This window comes from Xiphophorus couchianus, chromosome 19, assembly GCF_001444195.1.
Source record: "Xiphophorus couchianus chromosome 19, X_couchianus-1.0, whole genome shotgun sequence".
NCBI lineage: Eukaryota > Metazoa > Chordata > Actinopteri > Cyprinodontiformes > Poeciliidae > Xiphophorus > Xiphophorus couchianus.
The window spans coordinates 22,050,828-22,069,360 of NC_040246.1; the positions used below are offsets into that span (position 1 = coordinate 22,050,828).

The window sequence follows — 18,533 nt, forward strand, 5'->3', positions numbered from 1 at the left end:
GTGTTATCTATTTCTCGTAAAGTTGAACAGACAGTAGTGACCTCCAGGTCATTTAAAGAAGAGAACACTTTAAACAGAAAATCACTTTAAACAGAAAATCACTTTAAACAGAAAATCACTAAGATCTATAGACTTAAGGTGAACTAGAGTAAGAATAAAATGATAATACCAAAAAATCTCTAACAACAACGATGTAGCCAACCGTTGTTGCAGAAGAGCTTTCTTTCCCACAACAATTAGCATCTACAACTGTATATAACATAACAATTAATTTTCCTCTTGTATTAATAAAGTATTTTTAATTGAATTGAAACTGGATATCACTCCTGAAATCTGCTCCTCTTCCATTCAACCCTGGATGACACACAACGGTTCTGTCATCCAACCTGTGTTGGATAGTTGATGAGTAGCTGTAGACAAAGAAAGAGGTGAAGTAGAAATATTAAAATAATAATTGAAGCAGGGGAAAAATTGAAAGAGTTGCCAGCATAAACCAATGAGGTGTAGCGTTTCAGGAACTAGCGGTTACATTAGCCTACACGTGAAGGAATGATCCGGTGTTTCTGTAGAGGTGAACTTGTAGCAGACTTCTATGGAAAGCCAACGGCAGAATGTCAGGGACAGTACTGAGTGTCGCTGTGGAAGAAGTGCAGCTTTGGGATTCCTGACCATACCGTTTTTTTACTTCCTCATTCATCATAAAGAAGGCAGCATTTTTCTATGTCAGCGTTTTTCCTTTTGAACAAACTTAGATCTGTGATATGAATTTGTTTTGACTTTTATTTACTTTGACTGTCAGCAGAACAGAAAACAGTGAAATACAGGCAGAAATGTGTGGAAAGCGTTGGAGTTGGAGGAAGTGATGTCGTATTCTGTTTCCCAACCTGATTGATTGGCTTGCATGCTAATTAAAGCCCCCTACAGGATAAATACCTACATGTTTATACCCATAAACCCCGGCTGTCTGTCAAAACAGCTCAGAGAGACACATTCTGCTCAGAACGAAAATTAGCAAGTCCATAATGACCAGGAAGCGAAGCCTCTGAGGCGAGGAGAGATCAGATTGAACTCCATTACCAGTCAACCGAGAGAACGCCCAGCATGACTCACACCTGGCTGCTCCGAGAGCCCACAACTGGCCCCGACCTCCCTGATAAACACACACACAGTCCGACCAGAATCTGCTCTCAATCACACTTACAGCAAGCCCTGACCCTGGATGTGTTCTGCATTCATAACTGGACGCTTTATTATCCATAGAGAACAAACAGAAACACACAACGTCGATAAAATATCGCCACTGACTGGAGGGAAATATTTAAATCCTTTAGATGTGTTGCTTTTACTTCTGTCTTTTATTTGGATCTTCATTAGTTGCAGTTCCCTCCATCTGCTCTGGTCCATACATCCAACATAAACAACTAAAAATTTATAACAAATATAAATTAGGTAGTATTTTTGCAAAGGATTATGAAAAGTCACATATTGGTTAAAGGATCCAAGCTGCTTGAGAAACAATCAGTGATGATTTAGAGACAAAACGTTTTTCCCATGTTATAAGTGAAAAAATCTCCCAGTAGAACTAACACTTATTAAAATTCAAGAATTGTTCACTTGAAATTTTAAGTGAAGTTTTATCAGCTTTATTTTGCTGAAAATTTACAAGAAAGCCTAAACTTGATACGATTCTGTGTTTTTGCAGAGCAGATCTCACAAAAACATCTTCAAGTTTCTGTAAACCAAAAAAAATGTCAAGACAAAATGAACGTAGAAGTGATTGTCATCATAATTACAGTTTAAATGTTAAAAACAGTAATAAGTAATTAAATCCTTTATGGGTTCAGTGCAGTACTGGCAGAGTTAGACAGTGTTTAATCATTCTGCACATGTGCATCAACCCTGAAAGTCTTTTTAGGAATGTTTTCACTCTGGAAGCCTCAGAGTTATTATCACATTCATGGCTGAATGTCTCATCAGGATACGACTCAGCCCTTTATTCTCCACTTCATCAACTTCTAATGCTTCCTCTAATCCAAAGTCACCAGCAATGCAGGTCCATTTTAGTTATTCAATTAACTAATGAAAAAAATGTCTTATTAACAGCTAATCAAGGATCATCATTAAGTGGGAATTTAACAGCCATATTGCCCCCCTTCCCACCCCAAACTGATCATTAGACATCCACCGACTCAGTCGCTGTGGCTTGCAGAGCGTTTTATCAGGAAGTGTTGCTTGAAGCCAGATCGGATCAGAGACCAGCCACCAGTACGATGGGGCAGAGAGCAATCAAGGATCTCTGAATCGTAACAAACCTTAACAATGCTATCCAAAAGTGTGCTTAATGATGTATGGCCCCTTTTGTTTTGCATATTTATTTGATATTCATGAAGTGTCCAAGCACACTTATTTGACATGCGTCTCCATAGAGATGAATTATTTAGAGGTCTTTTCAGTGATGCAGTTGAAAAGCAGCTTCATTAATAATGAAGCAGTCTGTGTACTCTTATAATTGTGTTATTTTCCCTGGAAAGTTGTGTGCAGCAGAGCTCAATCTCCCTTTTGTTGGGTGGCTTTATTATGGACGCTGGCCAGCACTTAGGATCTTGTGCTTTAAATGGTGAAACTTTGCAACATGACGAGGATTTGTCAAGTTGCTTCACAACAAGCTGACACACACTCAGCTCTAAGAGATTTAAACAGCCGTGCTGTCCTGATATTTGTGGATTTGCTAACATTTCAGACAAATGGATAGAAATTTATTTCTGTTCTGAACGCTGCGAAAACGCGTCTTATCAATTATGTTTGGCCTAGTTTCTAGTGCCCATAATTAGTAGATTTGGAAAACGAACTAAACAAAACTAACTTAAAAGTAACTTTTCAACAAGATTAGGGATGAAAGTTACAAAAGAAAAATAAAACATGAAAGGAATAAAAGATGTGAGCAGAGGTATGCTCATGCATGACTCTCTGTGGTTGCTATTGAAGGGAAGTTAAAACTTCGCTCCACAAAGTGTATTAACTCACAAAACATTTCAAAATAAACTGTTCTTACTGGCATCATAATTTTTCAATCATTTTACAATTTTTCTGTGTTTATCTCCTCAGTTTCTCTGTCATAATCTCCTGGCCTTCGTAGCACATCCGCAAGTTCTGAATTAGAAGTTGACACCACTATAAGGAGTTTGGCCCGTTTCTGATATGGCTCCGCCATCTTTGTTTCTGTGTCTACTGGCTCTGCTTCAGAATGACCAGCGGCGCCCTCTGCTGCATGGCGGCCAAACTACAACACTAAAAGAAGTTTTAAGCAAATGTTGTTGGTTAACAGGTTGGAACTAATTTAGGCAATGAATTGTTTGCATCCCAATGCAACATATAGAAGCTTCTTTTAAGTAAAGAATTCCTTAAAGTTGATGAAAACGTACTTGGTTCATTAACAAGATGGGAAAATGGCTTGTTATAAGTGAAATAATCTGCTGGTGGAACAAGTACATATTTATCAAGGAATTATTTACTTAAAACAAGCTCCTTTGTCCTTCTGAAAGGTTACATGGGAGTTAGTTTTGTCTTATTCCAACCGTACTAAGATATTTGCAGTAGAAACGGGACAAAAAATACTTGTTAAGATTTTATGTTTTGCAGTGAAATGCTGATCTCTTTTCCTTCCGAATGAGATTACCCCCTCGGCTCGTGTGCCAACCCTCGGCCTATTGTGAGGATAAGCCCTGGTAGTAAACTGTCAGAATAATGCAGAGAATTTGGAGCAGGAAGCAGCAGAGCCATGAAGTAGGAGCGGTTTCATCAGTGGGCCCGGTTTCAGTGGAACAGCTCTGCGGATGGTTCTGGGAGCGGACATGTGTAATAGGTGTGAAAGGATGTCATGTTGAGTGAGAGCCAACTCCTTCCTGCTCCTTTCTCCTTCAGTTTTATTTCATCGTCTTATTTTCCCATCTCTGACACTGAAATATCATTAGTTACACACAGGAGAAGAAACAAAAATATACACTCTTTTGCCCATTTTCTTACTTATGTGCAAAGCACACCCACGCAATCTGTCTTCCTGTATGCTATTTTCCATTTTTCTCCGTTTCTCTCTTCAGTCAATTATACAGATGTCTAATGTTTTCTCCCTTCTGTAGGGAGCGAGCAGAACATCTATCATCCTCCAGTGGTTGGTGGTAATGGTGGGGGGTTTGTGAGCCCCATGCCTTGCTCTGCAGCAGAGCACTCGTTCCTTTGGGCTGGAAAGACGCCAGTCGACTGGGGATCAAATCTTGCCCGTCGGCCTGGCAGCGAGCTTCTGCCGATCTGGGCCACTTCCACGTGGGCCAACAGCAGCAGCATCAGCAGCAGCATCAGCATCAGCAGCAGCATCAGCAGCAGCAGCAGCAGCAGCAGCGCGCTTTTCTTCCCTTTCTTCTTTTACTGGGATCTAATCTGGTGTTTGTTCTTGTGAGTGTGCTGTAGATGAGCAGAGAAGGGTGTTTGGGAGGAAATAGAGACTAGAGACATGCTGGTATCACAGATAGCCCTAGAGGTGAAGTTTGCCAATCAGATTTCAGAACCGAATCAATACAATATGGCACTGAGGCGGCAAGGCAGAGTGCAGCTACGAATCCTCTGGAGAAGTCGCAGGATATGACATTTTAAAACACTTTGTTTTATCCTGAACAACAAAATATCACAGGCCAGACTGACAGCTGAAATTATCCTACTGTCTATAGTTTACAAAAGCATGAAATCTGTGTTAAATCAGGAAATTAAGATTTATTTTTAGAATGATGACAGTCGTTAGGAAACTGGATTGTTTCCAACATTTTCTTTGACATTTAGTTTGTTCATTATAATTTATATCAGGCGTTAGCATCTATTCCAGTGAGAGTCCACTCAACAAGTTCAACATCTTATTAGCATCCAAGAGTGCATTAAATAACAGCCAACAAATAATTCATTCCAAATGGTGTTTTTTAATAAGGAAGCTGATATAAATAATATTTTAGTACAAAAAATACCTCAGATTTGTATCTTCACTAACAAAAATTGCTAGAATTGAAAAAACTCTTAAGTCGTTACAGAGATATATTGAATAAATTAAGATATTAGTTCCAATGACCTAATTTGTCTGATGTTTGAAAATAAAACTTTTAAGCAGATATTAAACTTGCTTTTTATTAGGCCCACATTTCTGTATTAAAATAGTTTTTTAATGGTCTGATGTCAAATTCTAATTTTAAATGCTATGGAGAAGAAAATCATCTTAACAGAAATAAAGGCTTCAAAACATCAGTCGATTTGTATTTAATGTATATAATGTGATTTATGTAGTAACTGACTGAAGTTATAAACAGCTTTTCCAGTCAGTGCTTTACACTAAAACCACAGTCACCCATTTGTACTACAACAATACGCAGATTAGTATGCAACATGGGGTTAAGTGCCTTGCCCAGGAGCACATCAACATGTGACAGGAGGAACAAGCTAGTATAAAAGATAGCTCATGATTGTGTATGTAATGGCTTTCCCTGAAAAACAGCAGCGTACTTGCTGTATATTGTGATTTTTAAGCAGTTAAAATGAGAGAAACCAGTGTGTTTCTACAAAGCTGCAGCTATAGATGGGTGTCCCTCAGGGGACAATGTCCAGATCACTGCTTTTTACCACGTATATGATCATCTTTTCATGTCTAAACGACTTCACTCCAGTCTGTATTTGATGTTTTCTAAACTTTCTTTGTTCAAACTTAAACTGGTTCTTAAAATGTACACTACAAAAACAGAAAGTCTTACCAAGTATTTTTGGTCTAGTTTCTACAGCAAACATCTTAGTAGACTAACTTACAAGTAACTTTTCTGCAAGAGAGTGGAGATCAAGTCAATAATTCCTTAATATTGGTGAAAAAGTAATAGTTCAATTTCACTACAACATAGTATAAATTTAATAATCTTTCAAAGAAACTAGAACTTTTTCATCAATATTAAGGAATTATTGACTTTAACAAGCTCCTATGTCTTGAGAAAAGTTACTTGTAAGTCAGTTTTATCTGAGAGTAATAAGATGTGTCCACTAGTATCAATGTAGTGCTTTCTGGTATCTATGTTTTAGCGCTCTGGGTTCCATTTATTTAACGTTACACCTGATCTAGACCAAAAATATTCAAAGATTTTGAGTTTTTGCAGTGTAGTTTTCAAACATCTGTATACCAACTTCTAACATTGCAGATAATATATTGGATGGTAACACAAGTTGACAGGGTTGTCTTTTATTAGTTGTTTGGTCTTTGGCCTGATGGCAGCTTTGCTGTCAATTTATTCTGCCGTTTCCAAGGATGAATTTGATTTAACTAGACCTGCACTACTGTCTTCAAGTACTCCCAACTGCATCTGAAGGCTAAATCTCACTCCAGGTTCAACTCAAAAAGTTGGCAGTACTGGCCGAGATCGTTAAATCTGCACGGTTATGTTAAGCAAGTTGATAAGAGACCTGAAAGGTCCAAATTCTTTGCCAGAAACCCAGCAGACAAGTAAGATTCTCACTTCATCAATATCTCAGCCAATTCATATCAGGCTTGAGAAGTTGGGGTGAGTTCATTATCAAAACAGACTCAATATTTCATCACTTCACAGATACGTTTCTGCCCGACCAGGTTTGCTGACTAGAAACTGCGAGGATAAAACTCAGAAGCAAGATTCTCTCAGTCAAAACACCGGGGCCCTCCGGGGAGCCGCCATGCTTTAAGGGCCTGTTTTCATGTTGCACAACCTGCCTGGATGTTGATACGTCTGGAGTAAAAAAAAAAACCTCATTAAGAAATAAATAATGCATCATGAAAACTTTGTGGGACGCGTTGGCTGTCAAAACAAATTATGTTCACATTCAGCTGCGCATTCACTAAACGCAGAACGTCGTGTAAATGCATTAAGCAAGTTCAGCTTCAAGTTAGTAAGAAAAGCGCATTAATGCTGTTTAAGTACAATACTGACACAACAAGCAGTCAACAACCGAGAGGTCAGAGGTTAACAAGTGAAACTGGATGCAGAGCCTGTGTCTGTGTGGGTGAGTATAGGAGTGTAATCAATAGACACAGACAGTTAGTGTGGCCCGTTGGAAGCAAAGCTGCCTCAGGCTCAGCTACACAGTGGAAATGTATGAAGCAGTTCTGTGCTGGGTGGTGATATGCAATAGCAGAGGAGCTGAAACGAGAGGGGCCCGAGGTTTATTCAATGCTGCAATGAGAGTAAAATAATGATTCTGGCATCCCTGCAGATCAGGTACACCATAACCTCTGCCTACATGCACTCAGCCGGTGTTTGTGAGCTCGCAGGCGCTGCTGCAGCCCTGAGAGTGCACAGGGGAAACGGCAATTCCCAGCTGTCAGCCTGACCTGCAGGTTAGCCGCTGTACTTCTGCCTGACCGGCTGGAAGAATTAGGAGCAAACAAGGTGCATTTTGAAAACAAGGGCTAGCATCCAAAGCGGTGTCTCTCTGGGGTGAATAATTCATATTAAAGGCATCACTGAGAAAAAAAGTACTGAAAATATGCCCAGGGCTCTGAAGACCCAATCAGAAGCCAGGATGGAAAAAATGAGATGCAGAAACAGAAACATTTACTTAGATGCAAGTGAGGGGATAAAAAAAAACAAGCCCCATTTTGCAGAATAAGTGCACACAATAGCAAGTAAATTATCCAACTCCTAAGTTCCTGTTTTTAATGCTTTGAGGTGGGAAATAATTGTGAAATCCACCTGACTGAAGCAGGTCACTGAGCATGGAGGGAAGAGTACCGATTGGAAAACTGAAATCTGCTGCAGGATCTCTCATTCTAACAAACATCATGGTTTTATTCAAACCCAAATGTTCAGGAAACCAGCCTGAAAACACTCAAAAAAAGGTTTTCAGTAAAAATACTGGCTACCAGGACCAGACTGTTGAGGAGTGACACAATGACTACTTAATACTTCATGTTTTAAATGCATTATTTACAAATATAACGATAAAATCAAAGACATAAATCTTTATTCTGCTACTGAAATTTGAAATAAAGGTACAATATTCACAAAAAATGAAAATCTATGTATTTTAAAGGAACTTCCAGTTAAATTTCTTAAACAGATTGATGTTGGAAGTTTCCTCCTGGACCTTTTGCCCCTGAGATCCAATATTGGATCAATTAAACACAATAGATAGATGATTTAGACCTTTAAATTTAAAGTTTGAGCTTGCCTTACTTCCAGTCTGAAGAATGTTAGCAACACTTAGTACTAAAATAATACCAAATCTGCAAAATATTGAACTTTGTGACAATTATTCCCTTTCACTGCACGTCAAATTTTAAGTCAAGTTTATTTGTATTGCAGATTTCAGCAAGAAGATGGTTCAAAGTGCCTTACAGGATAAACACATAACTCATTAAACAAACAAAAAAATATGGCAATATAGTGGAAAAATAAAGAGAATAAATGAAAATGAAAAATACAGATTGGAATTAATCAAAGTTCCAGATGTTATGAAGTCAAAAAGGAATCAGAACATTTTTCTGAGAGCCAAGAGGCGCTCTGTTCAGAAAGATCTGCAAGTCAGAGCTAAAAATTTGCTACAAAACATTTAATAGTTTTTTTATTTCATTTAATAGAGATCTAGATCCGTTGAGATCTAGATCTCATTTTCAAGAAGTCTAATGAGTGTAATTCTGTGTATGCTCAATGCACAATACTCCACTGCTGAAGAAAAACAGATTGTAACTCATTAAAGGTTTACTGCAGAGCATCTGGACATGCAAGTGGAGGCTGAAAATGATTTGTTTAGATGTCATTATGCACAGGACCAAATTTAGAGTATGATTCTATTCATGCTCACTTCACAATACTCCACTGCTGAAGAAAAACGAGTTGTAAGTCATTACAACTCATTTTTTAGCATCTAGACAAGACAGATGAGGCTAAAAATTACTTTTCAGCCACAGTGCATTTCAAAGTCCTTCACATTATAAAAATATAATACAGATGAAAAAGCTAAAAACATTCAATTTTGTCAAATGCCATCATCACAATCAGTAAGCAAATGTACATCAAAGTTGCACTTACTTCTGATCAGAGGCAGCTCTAAGCAGGTGGTTTTCTTAGCCTTGGTCGAAAGAAACTCAGTGTTTCGACATCTTTGCAGTTTAGTTGTACGAGGTTGTTAACTGGTGCTGGAACCAGTGGGCTGAGGAAACTGGAGTATCCTAAAACCAGAAAACACGTTTCAGACGTTTATTCTGCTTAGGGAAAATGAATTACTACAGCACTTTATAAATGATAGGGGTATCAGTGCACCAGTAAAATAGGTCAATAGTGTGTGTGTGTGTGTGTGTGTGTGTGTGTGTGTGTGTGTGTGTGTCCAGCCCATGATCCGGTGGTGTTCTCATCCAGGGCTATTAATGTGCTGATCCACTAATTGGGGGAGCTTGCTCTCTTAATGCAATGGCCTTCTGAATGTGTCCGTCCCAGTAATTTAATAATGGCCATTTCATGCTACTCTGACTTTTCAAACAGCTTGCTCCGAGCAGCCACAGGGACCTGTTATTGATTGAAACTCAGAGGCTGGCTGGGCTTGACTGCGGGTGAGAGAGACTGATCATCCTGCTTCCCAGAGTCCAGATGCAACAACAGCACACACACACATACATACACCCACTCACCCCCTCTATGTCCACACAAACATGCAGCACGGACTCACAAAAGAACAGATGCAAACTCACACATATATTTGCAGATTCCACTGAGATACTCGATCAGTGGAACGCAGATAGAAGCTTTAAACTGACAAAAAAAAGAAAGAAGAAGAAGATACGAGCAGGGAAAATGTCACAGAAGTCTGAAATGAAGATGTGGGACCTCTTCTGCTCTCTCATTCCCTGCACATTCAAGTGTGGCTCCACATAGAGTCACCAGAGCTTGATGCCTTTGTGTAAGGAGTAATGAGGAGGAGAGATAAGAGGAAGAGTGATGGGGGTCAGGCAGCAGCCCTCACACACCAACCTCTTCACCCTCACACACCATGTCCACAACGCGGTTTGTTTGCACAAAATGATGAATAAGTTGCTCTGGGCTCATATCGATTAATGGGGCCCTTAAGCCCCATTTTCCTCCCTTTGCCTTCAGTCTCTATAATGCTTCGTTCCTGGAAGCTGTTCACCGTTCGAGAAAATATTCATTTACATTTTAAAATGAGTTTTATTAGTTTAGCTTTTTATATTATCCGAGATGCATTTAAGACAAAATCCAAATATTTTTGTGCAACTAGTTTCCTCATTTATGCTAATTAGAAATGTGAATAATCCTCACTTAAACTTTACTGTGTTTTGTTATATTACAATCAAACACTTTAATGTATTTTATTGGGATTTTATGTGAAAGATCAACATAAAGTGCAGGATGGTTGTGAAGTGGAAGGAGTACAAACAAATCTGAAAAGTGTGGTGTGCATTTGAAATTAAAACCTTCTAATCCAGGGGTGTCAAACTCCAGTCCTCAAGGGCCAATGTCCTACAGTTTTTAGATGTGCCACAGGTACAAAACACTGGAATGAAATGGCTTAATGACCTCCTCCTGAGTAGATCAGTTCTCCAGAGCCTTAATGACCTAATTATTCTGTCCAGGTGGTGCAGCAGAGGCTCATCTAAAAGTTTCAGGGCAGTGGCCCTCGAGGACTGGAGTTTGAGACACCTGGTTTAGATCAAAGCAGATTCATATGTTGCCCTGTCCTAGTCAAAGTCTAGTCCTAAATCTAACTTAGAATCTGTTGAAAGACTTGAATTGTGACTCACAGGTTTTCTCCATCAAATCAAGAAACAAAATGGACACAAATCGGAAGGACAAAATGCATCCCCCTGTAAGAACTGTTAACCCAAAAAACTCTGAAAATGTTCAAGGAATAAACGTAAACTCTGCCAAGACGGATTCCAACAAATTCAAACTTAAAGCAGCAGTGATGATAAATTAACCACCGAGCAAACACACCACATAGGTGATGCTTTTGGTGGTAATAAGGTTTTATCCCAGTGATTCCAGGAACCTGGTGACACTGGGGTGAAAATCGTGTCAACAGTTTGGTTTTGACTTGTTTGTTAGAGACAATTTTCTTCCCACGAGTCAAAACCAACTCACACATGTTTGGTAATGAACTACATTTGGCTAATCAGCAAATTAAAAGGTGTTTTCTTGTCCTCGTTTTCAGTTTTTCCTCTTTTTGTCTTTACATGGTGTTTTTTCTTCAACTACATTATCAGAAGCTCTTTAAAATATCTAAGATGTTTCTTGTTTCAATAATTAAACAGTGTACAGCTAAGGGCTCTCTTTATAACTCTTAATGTGCATGCCCTATGGCCTTTATCTTTGATCTTTGATGCTGCTCACTGCGCCTTTGCATAATTTGGGGCTGTAACGAGAAACACTTGCAGTGTTTTATCCTTCCTCCCGTGCTCTCTCGTTTCTTCCCCGTTTTCACTTCTTCAGACAAACACAAACATTTCAGTGTTTAGTTGTTGCAGATCTTACTTCAGTCACATCATGCGTGATAGACAAGAATAAACTGTAATTCCACCAGTGACGTGCGGTGAGGTTCATAGCTGGTGAGGCACTGACGTCATCAGAATCAGATTTGCAAATAGATGCATAGATTGACAGCAGTTTACAGGTTATGTTTCACTTCTGCATCCTTACACATACAAACTGTAGCTCACAAAACACACATTTCCTTAAAAAACAAAACAAAATAAATGTTATTACTGTCTTACCTTTACTTATAAAGGTTATTATCTCCTGCTTCGATTGAAAGTCCACTTGAGAAAACTTTTTTAGTGTTGTAATGTAGTCATCCATGTCGAAAGTCGGGATAAGCGAGAGGAAAAAAAATCACTATCTCTATTATAATCTATCGCTGCACTTGACTTGCTTCCCGAATCGTTTAGCCTAGCTCGCTATCACTTACTCGGCAGTTGAGGAGTGAACAAGACGAACGTCTGGGATCTTGAGCGCCCCCTGCCATGAGGCAAGAGAACTGCCTGCCTCACCTCGAACCTGTTCTCTGCCGTTTATAATCGCTCATTACACGAAACACGTTACACAAACACAGTTGGTGACAAAAAGCACTGTACATTATATACATAAGCTAAATTATTGGAAATAAGTTCACATATTAAATTTGTTTAAACCATTTTATTGACGCCGTACAGCAACATGCTCTCTCCGCTTAGCAGCCAGCGCAGAGCCAGGGGTTGCGCAATCCAAGGTGAGGCAGAGCTCGCTGCTGCCTCACCGGCATCGCTTCCAAGCATTTGAATGGGAAAATAAGAAAATTCAGCGATTTTGAACAAATAAAAATCGAAATTGGTGAAGCTACATGAAAAATAAATATTTTTTAGTACAAACCACCGGATGAATATAACAATTTAAATTACTTTATGATTATATATTTTCTTTCTTTCCATGATGGCTGGTGAGGCACTGCCTCACCTGCCTCCCCTGACTGCACGTCACTGAATTCCACATATGTGCATTGGGGTTCATATTTGCATAAATTGTTTAAATGCATTCTTTTAGCCAACTTCAGAAAAACTGCAAAAACTGCTACGTTACGCTGATCTTCTAGATCATAATACGCATCTGTAAAAAACTGATGTGACATAAACAGTAAGAGAAAATATGTTAACTATTTTAGAGAAAAAAATTTCAATACCTTCACATTTATCCTTACTTAAAACAGATGAAAACACACCGGTGTTTCACATCAGACGGCCATGGTTTGAAACATGTTACTCACCATTTTCTAAGAGGTTTGGCCTTTTTGGTATGTTACTCACTGCTGAAATGAAATTGAACACCATGATGAGATCCAAAGAGCTGCCTGAGACCTTTAGGAACAAGATTGGAGCAACTCATGAGTCTGGTGAGGAATTTAAAAGATGTCTCAACATCATCTGAAATCAGCCATTTTACTGCGCAGAAAGAAAGTGAAATACTTCATATTTTGTGTCATGGTCAGAGAAGAATACCCAGCATGCAATGGTACATGAAATAACACATTTTTAGAAATAGAGGTGCAGAAAAAAGATTTAATAAAAAATTCAATTCCTGGTCCTGGGAATTTTGTATCAATTCAAAATGCTTAAAAAACAATTTCAATATGAGGTTAAGTTACATGTCTTTGCCGCTCCTATTTACATATCACATCACGAGTTCATTCAGTCTCGACTAACGCTAGTGTTTTGACTAATTCTTTGATGTTTTTTTATTAAGAAGAATTTTATACAAAGAGAATTTAATACAGCACAGAGCCTTATAGAAATGTTTTAAATAAGTGTTGTATTTGTTTAAACTTGGGATGCACTGATTGCAGTTTTCTGGCCGATCGCCAATTACCGATCCTTTAAAAAACCTGACCTGCCAATTCTGATTTTGGCCGATAACATTTTTTTGTCTGAGATGTTGCACAATATAGCCAGAAAGTTGCTGGATTGGCATCAGTATTGGTGGTGTAACTATTGTTAACTGTAAATGTGCAGACATGACCTGGTGGGCCGGTCAATCGGTCAAACCTTTGTCACGGCAGCAGAGGACAGCGGTTGATTTTTAGACCTTGGCCGATAAATTTGTGCACCTCTAGTTTAAACTGTCTTTTCCTCTTGTCAGCCACATAATTTAAACATTTTCTCTAAACCATTTGAGTAGAAGAAGTGGTTTCTGAATCGAATCCTGACACTAAAAACTGGAATTGAAAAACACTGTTAAATTCACATCTCTATTTACAACCTACTAATACAAACATCAAAGCAGCAGAAAACAGTAAACTCCTATCAGGAGTCTATGCCACAAAGTTTTCAGGTACTTCTGAAAGCAAACCAAGGACTGGCATGTTGTACCTAATAAAGTGACACATGGGTGTTTGGCACAATGAAATTATTTGCTTTCTTTCCCTGACACATTTCAACCGGTCCCCTTCATTCAGAGCTTTGTGTAATTAGTTTTTCACCATAGCAGCTCTAGTGCTAAATCGATGCTTGTACTTGTTTAACACCAGTTATTTCTGTGTTTACGGGCAAAACATCCATATTGGAGCTGAATTTTTTTTGTTGCCACTAACTTTTCACTATCACAGCGTACAGAAAAAGTCATCAGGGTTTCGGAGGAAAGCAGGTTCTAGATGCCCCGTCTAAAACCTGCTTAGACACCTGCAGAGGACCAGGTACTCTGCAGGTGTCTAAGCAGGTTTTAGATGCCCCGTCTGACCGGGTCCTCTGCAGGTGTGACCCGTGTTAAGGTAGAGCTTTGACAGTTTTATATATTTCTGCACAATATATCAAATCCCAGTTGTCACTGCAATGTCTGTATGAGCAATACCGCAGTCATAGAGGACTTCTTGGATGAAATATTTAGCAGACTGTTATATTGAAAGAACCATGTGTTACCTCTCTGCATGCAAATGATTTGGGTTTCAAATCCCAGTTGGATGAACTTTCACTGCCCTCAATGCCAAAAAACTGTGATATAGATTTTACTGACAGCGATGCTGAAGTTCGCAGCAGTGAGCTGATGTGAAATAAAGAGAAAAGTGATTTAATATTAACCAATATCATCTTTCAGGTCTTAATTTGTATGTTATTGTAATACTAAGTAGTGGATGCATACCGCTGTAATCACTTTGCTAATTCCATAATGCTAACTATGTTTCAATCCAATTGTGATGCAAATTTTGAGCAAAATTTTCAAATGACAGAAAACAGAAAAAAAGCGAATTATGCACATTTCTATCTGCTGCTGTGGAGTGAATCAACCAGGCACCTCAAAGCAAAATTTTGTCCAATGCTAACGCAACATATAGCTGTAATAAAAATGAAGTCAAGGCTTAAAACTAGCAATGACTAAACATCTTTCACTCTTTTTTAGAAAAGCCAAAAATTACCTCAAGCATAGAAACGTTTTTGCAAAGCAGAGTGAAAAATTATTTCACATTTTGCCATTTCTACGTCAAAATGCGCATAAAAAAACATTTGTGGGAACACGGTTAATAACATTTTTTGTTCAGACTTCTTATATACTGCCTTGGAAAAATTACATACTGCTCCAATAATGAGATTTTTTGTTTCCATTACAGCAAAAATAATATAACTTAGTTTAATACAGCAAATCTATTCTAGTGTTCAGTGCTTTGAATCATATCTGATAGTGTGAGACTTAATATTTTTATTGATTAGTTACTATAAATGCACAAGCAAGAGGCTAAATGGTTTTAGAAATACATTTAACCACGTGGAGCTTTTCATGATGTCATTGTTAGTTTTTGGGATTAGGCACACTGTAATTACCATTAAAGAAACTCCTCCGTCCTCTCCATTTTTCCTCAACTCTAACCTCACTCAGTCCGTCTGTGTCTTTGCGACTTTCTTTCTCCATCTCTTTCAATCTCTGTTTATCGACTACGAACTGGCTGCAGCTCAGAACAGCAGGCCCACACAGACCAAAGCACCAGTGACAGTGGATTAGTCTATTGAATTATTCAGAACCAATTCCCCATTGAAATGTGTAAAAGGTCCCTCGCTGGGTTTAAAAACAGAGTGCAGTCGGAGCTGACAACAAAAGCTTTAGCTTCAAATAAAAACCTCCCATCACTTTACCTCATTTGCATTGCAAGTTATTCATTTAAACATCAGATTTTTCCCCTGAATGTGGAAAAAATTTGATCAAGAATAAAAAGAAGTGATTTTCTGAGGCTACTTTGTTGTTGATTGGTTTGATGTTAAAAGACGACGATGTTAAAAGCAAAACAATTATCACCATACAGGGGGTTAGAAAAATCTGTTGCTAAATGTTTTCCCCTGTTTTACAAAGTTGCTGATGACACAATCATGTAAGAGTACAAATGTAACTCTTGTCATGTGTAATGGTATCATGCAACTCCCAGCTAATATTTGTATCCCCTTCTCTTTCTGTAGGGATCACATATGATCTTTTGTTGATGTAGTGGATCCCAGCCACCCAAGAATAAGTCCATCTCTTATTGAGATGGAGCTCCTTTATCCAACATGTCCCACTTGACTAAGGTCTAGGAAATTTAGGGTGGATTCATACCTGTCCCGCTTTAATCCAATTCCAGTCTGTTTGCCTATAAAGTCCGGTTTGCTTGGGGAAGTGGGAATGAGAAACTGAACTCTGATGCAGACCAAAAAAAGCTAACTCTGATCCACCTACAAACCTCGGTCTTGATTCAGTCGAAGTGAACTCTGGTGTGGTTCAAATGTATTTGTGAACGCTAAGCGGACTGGCGACTTCTCCAAAAGCAGGAAGTGAACTGTAATGCAGGGCTACAGTTCACTGGTATACAAGCATAACAAAACACTAGCAGGAGAAATTGCTTATGGTCTTTTGCCACAGACAAAAGAGAAATCCGACAACTGCTAAAATCTGACGTTACTCCATTTTTGTTTACGTTTTGTCAAGAAGGAAGCTCTGCTCATGCTTTCTTCAAAGGTTTCTTCAGTAGTTCTCTCCCCACAGTCGAGGATGAAAAGACAAAAGGGTTTGGTTTGTTTAACACAGTGACGTGTGGAAGAAAACCACAGCAACTGAAAATGAAACAAATGTAGCCATTTTGGTCCTCGATCAATCGAACGGAGTCTACCGGACTATCAGGTGTGAAAACATTTCAAATGTGTTGGAAGCCATTTCTACTTTGTGGCAAGCAGAATCATCCTGCTAAAGGAGACTACAGCCATTAATTACTATCAATGTGATGCATCTACAACAATACTCATGCAGGTGAATGTAACATCAATTTACCCGACTTGGTTCTTTCGACTGAGTTAGAACTCAGTATGAGAAATGATAAACATAAACTTGTCCAATAATTACAGACCCAGAATCTTGTCTTTTGGGTCATCAATTCGTCCGTCATACCCAGTAGATCAATTTCTGTGTAGCCGTACATTTTTTCTCAATTATTTATAAAAATATTCAATGCTTGTCTCCATGTGTACAAGGCCTTGACTTTCATTCCTGTCAAGACAAAAATATTTTTTTCTTCACAATAAGCAGAAATAATATTAAGACCATGGATAGCTGCTGATTCTGTTGCAATACACTGTTCTACTGCAACCAGGAGATAACATGAACACTACTTTGACACATGCCTGAACATTTACGGACGTAACACCAACCACACAGCATCACCTCCCTCAGAAACAGGGAGCACTTCATAACTCTACAGATGATTGCATCCAGAAGGTCAATGCTAAAACCAAGGTACCAACAAATCCTGTTGTTTGTCTGTGCCCTCAATAGGCCAAAGTGCATTTTGTTGGAAGTGTAGTTAAACTGAATAAAAGGGGCTTTGTGAAGTGTTTTCTGTCTCAACATCTCCATGGAAACAGGTATTTTTAAGAAGAAAAAGATCCTTCTTTAAATGGTGGTACTCTAGTATAAATAGTTAGAATTGAACATTTTGTGTTGTAGTGACAGACACTGCAGGGGGCCTTAACCTCCATTATGAAGGGACAGAGCACCACCTGCTAATACAGGAAAAATAAATCCAGCACACCTACAGCATCCCACAATTACAGTGTGAAATCCTCAGAAAACATAAAGGACTGTGTTTGTGTGTGTAATGCAGGAGTGCAGGAGAGGTAATGTATCCTGATGAGATGGATGATACAGTGATGGTATGTTATAGCAAACAGAAAGCAATGGGTTTTATGGCTGTCTGTATTTTCTAAATGCTTTTAGCCATTTTTTTTCTCGACATAGAAAGGAAAGTTAAACTTCTAGGTGTCTCCTGGGTATCTAGGGGACCATATAGGGTCCCTCGAATGGATCTGTGCTATACTCAGTCTGTAATCTCTATTATGCCCTAAGAATAGCAGACATAGCAAATCATTTGTTGGCAATGAAATATGTAAAAGAGGTAAATATGGATTTATGTCGAGGAGCGGCACCATCAAAGGATCACTCCGATGCCAGTGGTGGAGTTCAGTAAGCTGGAGAGATGAAAGCTAATGAAAGGCAAACATGAGAATGGCGTTGGTGGGGAAGAGCAGAAGATACAGCGGGAGAAAGGGGGAGGGTTGGTGTGGGGGCAGTGAAGAGGGAAGGAATACCACCGATGGGAGATGATTGTCTGGTGTGGTCCAATCAAGCCACGGGATACAACAGCAGTCAATAGGAAGAGATGAAAGGAATCTCAGTATGGAGGCTGTGTGGTCTTGTGGAGGACCTTATGCATGTTTGAGCTGCTGTGTTTTTGTGAAACACTGCATGTGGAAACATCTATAGATAAGTGGTTGGTGGTGTCTGATGAATTCAGGCCAACCAACTCCTGCATCTTCATGGTGTGGCTCCAAATGTGGAGTCAGGAACATGTGATTTCTATTCTTATTGTAACCTGACTGTTTAGAAAATCTGTGTTTTTTTGTTTACAGGTTATAAGATAGATCATGCAACGGGAAATTATTGAGCTAGTTTTAATTCATCATGGGATTAATTGATTTACTCCTTATTGCAACAGGCCTA

General features: G+C 38.8%; 1 long non-coding RNA gene across 1 annotated transcript in view; it reads right to left on the reverse strand.

The window, feature by feature from the left end:
* LOC114133832 (uncharacterized) overlaps positions 1 to 18,533 on the reverse strand; it is a 28,005-nt gene that overhangs the window by 8,875 nt on the left and 597 nt on the right. The window contains exon 2 of the long non-coding RNA XR_003593288.1: positions 9,078 to 9,217. This is a non-coding gene — a long non-coding RNA (uncharacterized LOC114133832). The remainder of the gene's footprint in view (positions 1 to 9,077; positions 9,218 to 18,533) is intronic.